The sequence below is a fragment of the Pavona decussata genome, unplaced genomic scaffold (assembly GCF_977016875.1).
Source record: "Pavona decussata unplaced genomic scaffold, jaPavDecu1.1 SCAFFOLD_58, whole genome shotgun sequence".
Lineage (NCBI taxonomy): Eukaryota > Metazoa > Cnidaria > Anthozoa > Scleractinia > Agariciidae > Pavona > Pavona decussata.
In genome coordinates, this window is record NW_028145480.1 from 1,697,674 (window position 1) to 1,705,652 (window position 7,979).

General features: G+C 43.7%; 1 pseudogene across 1 annotated transcript in view; it reads right to left on the minus strand.

Moving 5' to 3' along the window:
• LOC146479571 (diamine oxidase [copper-containing] pseudogene) overlaps positions 1 to 4,439 on the minus strand; it is a 28,392-nt pseudogene extending 23,953 nt beyond the window's left edge. The window contains exon 1 of the transcript XR_014864852.1: positions 1,460 to 4,439. The product of XR_014864852.1 is annotated as a diamine oxidase [copper-containing] pseudogene (transcript). The remainder of the gene's footprint in view (positions 1 to 1,459) is intronic.
• Positions 4,440 to 7,979: the final 3,540 nt, after the last annotated feature.

The following is a 7,979-nucleotide window of genomic DNA, read 5'->3' on the forward strand; positions in this document are numbered from 1 at the left end:
CAACAGTTCATTTTTGAGCTTTGTAAGTTTGCAGCTTATAGGACTGATAAACCACATCGAATGCAGGTAAAATATATTTTTTTTCAGGGTGAGTTTCTTAAGCTTTAATACACTGAGTGTGTGAATTGAAAAAAAAAATCGCGATCTTTCTGGTAAGCTTAGATTTTCAAGTTGCTGGTTATTTCAGTTTAACGTTTACAGAGTTGTGTCCTGTTATTAAATGTACTTCTGCCATTTTATTGTATTTATTCTGGGATCATGGTAACTGGGTAAGCAAAAACTGATCTTGTGAAACCTATCTTTTGTAAATTTCACGGCGGAAAAAAATAAGCTTACATTTGTAAACAATTGTTGGTATTTGTCGTCGACGGCAATCAGGTTAGGAACGGTATCTTGCTGAAGTTTCTCGAATGTTGTTTGAAAATCTTTACCCTGTTTTAGTTAGTTCGGGTTAAGGCTTATATAACCTCCGAACAGGCTCTATTTTCGTTTGGCTATTAACTTTACCACGGTGTCATGAAAAAACTTGGCTATCTGATACTGCGTAGACTGCGAATATTCACCCCCATTTTAAAGGTATTTGTTGGTTGCAGTTGATACCCACGCAAGAGCACCCCGGGTTTCTAGTGGACTTACTTGATATCCGTCTATAACTACAAATTTTAATTTTAAAACTTCACTAAATCTTCAATATTTCTTATTTCTCTTAATTTTACTACTCTTTTGAGAAAAACTATCACCTCCCAAATATACCTAAAAATCACCCACAAATTTACAAAACACCCCAAAACATTGATTTGTGTCATGAGCATAGGGTTTTTGTATTGCTTGAAACGCGAACGAGATATTTCCGTTGAACCGATTTTAAGCGGCGTGAAAACGGCCTTCAGGTAGACCCCCGCCTTAATTTAATTCCAAATGAGTATAGTACAACAAATGGTTTCTAATTGCCATAGCCTATATGTTTGTTGTTTTTTTTTTGCCCCTGTCTATGGAAAATGTTTGGGTTTTAACGACCTGAAAATGTGCAAAATGAATTTGTCATTTGTCGTGGTTGAGAGAGGCAAATCATCGAAAATCCTTAAACCAAACCCAGATTTTACGCAGCCTTTGTTTCGGTTGTTTTGTTTTCAAGGAAATCTCACATGAATGACAATCACTGGCAAACGGGAGGGATGGAGGTTGTCACCTTTTTCACTCGTTTTTTTGGCCTTCGATGCTCTTTACCAGTGGCTGTCTTTAATTCGGTCAGCAGTATCCCCCTTTAAACCGGAAGCAGGATCCTTGCTTCCGGTTTCTGATTAGCACAGAGCTCGTGGACGTGTGGCCACCGCTGGCCTAAAACGCGCGCGGGCTCTGGGGACGAGATTGCCTGTGATTCGAATCAAAGGCGGCCTTTGACAGTCTTCCGACCACACATTTGATGTGCGCAAAGGCGTTTTTTCGTGCAGTGTTTTACCTCACACACTGTCACGTTCTTTCAATGATAAGGTCGTCGAAAAATTGTGATTAAGTATGCCTAAGGGGAACAAAAAAAATAAAATGAGATGATAGATCCACAGTCACTAGTGCAATACTGAGAAAAATAAGACTTATCTGAGAGTAAGGTTTTGGCCTGAATGATATAACATTCATTAGAATTAAGGTAACTCCAGAAACGAAGAATCGACTAATTATTCTTAACTGTAGTGTGCTACTGTGGGGCATTTGAACAGCTCGTCAGACCCCGCCATGGGCGCATTTGCATGGATGTTTACAAAAAATGTTAATGCCCCAGGATCAGCCCGGGAAGGGGAGGGATGTAATGGACACTGCAGCTGGCAATGAATGATACATACAAAAGTAAAAACATAATATCTAAAAGGTAATCAATGATTTCCGCTAAAGTCAATCACGTTTAATTCCGAATCTCGACTTAGATATCTCCATACGTCCCTTTGAAGTCCATAGGCTTGTTTTTCACTGCGCACGCAGGTCCCTGGGGAGTTCCAAACCTCTCGACTGCGACCACTTCCTCAGTTGGTGAAATCATCAAAGCATCGTGGGAAGCCATGGAGGGATCTTCCTCAAAGTAATTGTACGGTCGTAGGTAAAAGCTGGCCGAGTTGGCAGCCGTCGCAGTGTTCGGAATATCTTCGGAATGAGGCACGTGCATCACGCCTACTGTTACCCAGGCAACCAGGTCTTCGTTTACAATACTTTCGTTGTCTGCTGTGAATCGCTGAAAATCGACGACTGGATTTAACATGCTGTACTGGTTGTACATTGAAGAACTTCTGTCCTCTTTTTCCTTCCGTCTAGTGACAGTCATTTGGTTTCTGGTCCAATCAGCCCCTCTCACTAGTCCCCAGTCTTTCGGGTACATCTGATTCATCATATCCCGGATGTGGATGCGGTATCCTCGATTCACGCCCATCCTGTTGACATTTCCCTCACTAAAGAAGTTCAGGTACTTGGGATGCTCAAAGTTCTGTTTGTAAATAGCTGCTTTCTCGGTCATCTTTAAGTTGCGACTAATGACCTTCTGTACTCGCTTCGCTTTAGGAAACCAAGGATTTGTGATGTTTTCAAGCTTAATGTCTATGGTTTCATAAGAGTTTTTGCGTCCAGTAATGTCTAAATCCACTTTGTAATTGATCAAGTGATCATGGATGGTACCTGCGACGCCTGGATGGATCTGGTTACCGTACGGAGCCTCGTTGGATGCCCAATATGTCGCCTGCACGTACCCAGACGTCGATACCCTCACCTTGACGATACCGTTAGGATAGAACAAGTAATCGTAAATATAATCATAGTTGTATGTTGTGGAAATCGAGCGCAGGACTAGCGCGCTCCCAGGCATACCTCCATAGACATTGAAACCACCTTCGAAATTGTTGCTAAAATGTCTGCGCAGCGGAAGGCCAAGATCAAGCTCAAACAAGCAGATCGAGTTTCTATTCTTGGAGGGATTTGTCGCAGCCACAAAATGCACCGTCTCAAAGAAAGTAGCGGTTCTGGGACAGTCCACACCTCGCACTAGCTCAAATTTACTGCTTCCCAAGCCCCACGCGGTATCCAGATAATCTGTCGACATTTGCATGGGACTCCAGCCTGAATAAAAAGCTGCGGCCTCCTGCAAACTGAGCTCATACACGATTCTTTGTCCATCGAATCTGATATCAAATAGCTGTAAACCGGATGAACTTCTGGACCGGAAGTCAAAACTCCACTTCATGTATTCCACGTGATGTCCGCTGACCGTATAGCGCTTACCATCGGGCTCAACCATCTGTGGCGGTCGTAACGGTTTTGGCGGCTGGGGTTTCCCGCGGCGGACATAGGATGAATACAGGGGCGATTTAATTGAGTAAGATGGGGCGGGAAGGAAGACTTTATGAAGAGATCCGCTGTTGTAAGCACGCATCAATTCCTCCACACTATCGAAAGACGTGTTGAAATAGAAGAGTTTTTCCACTTTCCATAGTGACACATCACTTCCTTTCATGCTGAGATACAGTTCAAAACCCACAGGATGGAGAAAGAAGCCTGGCAAGTCCCTCATAAACCACACCCAATGTTTCCGTTCACCCTTTTCCCCTGGCGCGCTAAAGGAATATGTTAGACATCTATCCGAACAGTCAGCGTAGGTGTACCCATCGTAGCTGTCACGCAACAAGTCACGTACTTGTGTTGTCACGTTAACGATGAAGCCGTCCATAAGGTCTTCTTCTTTACTATCTGATGGGCGAGCGTCAAATGGAATCGGGTACGTTTGTCCAGGGCCGCTTGTTTCTATTTGTTGAGTGGGTTTCGCTGCAGGACTCACTAGGTATTCTCTAACGTCAGGGTTGACTTTTCCTCCATTGTAAATTACCACTCTAGCGGTGCGCTCAGGCTTGTGGGCGTTTTCATTGTCGAGGAAATAAAGCGCTTCATCTTTGGGCGGTTGCTGTAGCTCGATCAGGTAAATGTAGTTGTCGTTGATGGCGGCGTCTTGGTAGGGTGTAACATTCAGCGAGGATTGACTGAGAATGTAATCTCGTACGGCTAGGATTTCTTCCCTTGATAAATCATCGTAAAGACCTGCCGACAGTGCTGGTGAAGGTGTTAACTGTGTTTCTTCTGGACAGAAGTCTTTAATTCCGTCGGACGATTCATTTTCCAAGGGCCCCGTGTTGTTCTTCGTTGCCAACACACCTACCGTGATGAGTAGAGCAAGAGACAGTAGAGCGAGAAGAGTGCAAATTATTTTTAAGACAGAGTTGGTTTTGTTAGCCTTCCTGATGATAGCCGATAACTTCAATTCCGTGTTTTCAGTGTCTTGCCGAGAAACTTCCACCTCCATATTAGCATTCTTGTCAATATCTGACGGCACATTCTTAGAACGGTCCGCTTTTGTCATCTTGAAGCAGTTTTCTTCCACAATGACTGGTTGTGAATAAAAGCTCTGTTGTCTCTCTTTTTGTCTAGAGGTGGTGAGGTCATAAGTTCAGTGAATAGAACTTGGGAAAAAAATTTCCGGTAAGCGTCTTAGGAATGCACGGGGTCACCCTTAATGAATAATCTGCGTCACAAATCCGGATTTAGTTTCAAAGAAAATCTGTAGTTGTCACGGGTTTTGCTAAAATTTAAGGCGGCCCGCGGCCCATTTCCCAGTGGGGGAACAGGGGGGTCAGAACCTCCCGCCTCCCGTACCTTTGCCTCGTAGCTTGATCAGAAATAAAATACAAGCAGCGGTGATAAACATAATAAACTTGCGCATTTTATGTACCTTGACGTTTCATAGGCTACGTCAAGCTAAAATGCGCAAGTTTATTATGTTTATCACCGCTGTTTGTATTTAATTTTTGACTAACATGTTCGTCTTGTTTGACGGTTTAACCATTCTTTCAGTGACACTCAGTCTTAGTCCATCGTGCAGTGTAATAGTTGTTGAATTTCTTAATTATTCATTTTTTGGGATCATGTTATTCAAATAGGGAAGTAGAACATGGCGAGCTGGCAGCCAAACGCCCCAGTTTAGAGTTCGGTACATCTCCCTAATTCTCGGCGCCTTATTGCGAATCCATCGCGTTTACTTGATACACTAATTATAATCTTGATATCTTTCTCGATATCCTTACTCCCTAAAACTGCGTGAAAAAATTGCTTTTAGTTCGAGAAAAGGTAAAATGAAACTTTAGGACCTACTTTCAATCCAAGGTTTAAATCTGTGGGTTACTGGTGGTGAATTCTAAGTTCGTTGCTACTGCTCTAATGAAAGAATTACTGCATTAAATGCAAATTAGGCCGGACAAACTGTTCATCAAAAAGAAGTCTTGATCAATGTGCCGAGGAGGCTGCACTGATCTCCTTCTACTCCTAATCCTACTCCCCTTTTCTATAAAGTCGTTCCTGATTGCTTCCCATGCTGTTTGGCTGCCTATTGTAATAGGAATCGATTTTGTCTTGTCCAAAACGAAAAACGGTGTCGTGAAACGAACCACTCCGCACTCTCCACGTGCTCATTGAAACAGCATTCCGTTAGTAAATTCCCATACTCCATGCAGCAAAATCTTTAGTACGGTCCGATTGACAGTCATTAGGAGAGGTCGTCCATGCCCCAGATTTCTCACTACCGCACTGAAAAATACTAAGAACTACTAAAATGGTCTTTGACGACATTGAATCTCTGATACTAAATTTACAAGACGCGTACTTGCTCGCCTTGCTTCTAAAAACTTGCGCGGCATTCACACATGTGTACACATGCCACGCTTGAAATTTCACCGGAAGTAACCCTGTTCATCGCCTGAACACGAATTTTCGTGTGTCCTCGGATATGAAATATTGTGTAAAGCCTCGGAGGACGCTAAATGGAAGACAAATAACATTGTACAACATTGTTAAGTTCTTTTTTTGATAGTATTTTAACGCATTAATGAGTAAAGAAATTCACCGTTTTGTATTGCTCTCCCGCTTACCGTCCTCTTAGAACTCCCGCCTCCCACCCTTTCCTCTCCCGTCTCCCGTACCCCTCCCGCCCCCTATTCTCCCGGGCTCCCGCCCCCTGTCCCCCCCCCCCCCCCTCATTTCCGAGTTTACGGCCCCACGACCCTTGGCCCACCTCACCTCAGTTCAACGCCCGGGTAATTTTTTTTACGCCCACTTCAAGATAATGGATAACTAATTTAGCCTAATTTAGCTCAGATAGCTTGTAGTTAGCCTATATATTTGGGGTAAGGATACCTAGCCCAAAACTTGCTAATTTCGGTAGTCAGTCGTCGGTAGTCTAGTGGTAAAGTTCGTCTTGGGAATCCGACGACCCAGGTTCGACCCTTCTTTTTCTAACTCAAAAAAGAAGGAAAAAGTAGCTAAGTGTTTTATTTATAGTATTTCCAGATTTTTGGTCTACTACGGGCACATGCTGAGATGGCCGGCAACACTGTTGAACAGTAACCTCGCCAGAGAACGGTTTCTACGGCTCAGAATGGCAAAAAAGCACCACGCATGACTCAATCAACATTTCCTTGAAACGTTATTTCAATATAAAGGTAAAAGGAGACTTGAAATATCTCCACTCAGTAAAAATTTCAATCGATCGTGTCGCGTGAATATAAAGTCTCAAGTTCAAAACAGTTATTACACCACACAAACAGAGGGTGGTCTGCCTGTGGTCGATGTCGCAGAATTTGTCAACATAGTGGACGCCCGGGGGGGGGGGGGGGGGACTCCCATATGAAACAGACGGGGATGCTCGTCGTCTCGCTTAGGGGTGTAAATTTTGGATTTTGGTCTCGCTTAGGATGTTCCGGGCAAAGCGCCAATATTTTAAGCCGCCAAGGTCTCGTTTAAGGTTTCGTGAAGAAACACAGAATTATGCGAAGAGAAACAGAAGTCAAATTTTCTTTTTATCTTGTTTTGTTTACTACATTAGGGGTCAAAATTTGCTTAAGCCACGCCCAGATTGGTCTCCTTTAGGGGTCACAAAAAGCTTTAGCCACGCCCAGATGGAGCGTCCCCGTCTGTTCCATATGGGAGTCCCCCCCCCCCCCCCCCGGGAGTGGACGTTCGTTCTCAAACGACGTACGTGTAGTTTTAACAGACTTGAAACTCTTACCTAATGAAATTGAAAAGCAACCTACAGGAAAGAGGTCATCCCAAGAACCTTGTTCAAAGGACCCTCTCAGAAGTGCAATTTGGAAACAGGAAACTAGCACTCCTTCAAAACCCAAAGGAGAGCAAACGAATCTTGCCTTTCGTTACACAACACCACCCAGCAGTCATGAAAGACTGGCATTTAATAGAGCAACAACCATTGCTCAAAGAAATCTGCAAAGACCTGCCCGCCTCATATGTTACACTGAGGGGGCGGTCAATCAAAGATATGCCAGTGAGAGCCAAATTATGCGCTAGGGAGCCGTGCAGGCCTGTTACTCTTGTACCCAATATGATTGCTTGTGATAATCCTGCCTCCCCTATAGAGTGGTTCCATTTCGAATGCGTGGGACTTGTGGATGCACCAAGTGAAAAGCGGCTTTACACTAAATGTGCTGTTTAACATTTTCAAAGCTATCATTGTTCAGAAATGCTCTGTTGCAATGTGAAATTCATATTCTTGCAAAATTTAATAATCTGCAGCAAGTTTTGTTAAGATGTGTTACAAGAAAAACTATTGCCTTATTAAAGTATATTTTGCTCCTGATCAATTCAGTGTGAACGGTTTCATTTTGTTTTGTTTTGTTTGGTTTGGGTTTTTTTTTTTAATCCCTTGCCAATCTGTTGCCAGGGGGAGGGGAATTTGATCTCAAGATTTTCCCCAGGGGCTGGAGGTTTTGGTATGATTTTATCAGGGCCTTTGTCAAGTCCCCCTATCTGTCCCGGGTTCAGGGGGGTGGGGGTTTCAATTGACTAGTGCATAAGCCGTTGATAATAATCCGTATTCATTCTCGCCTGGTCCTCTTAGCCGCGAAGGCCCCGCCGGCTAAGAGGGACAGGAGGCTCTGGGGACGAGA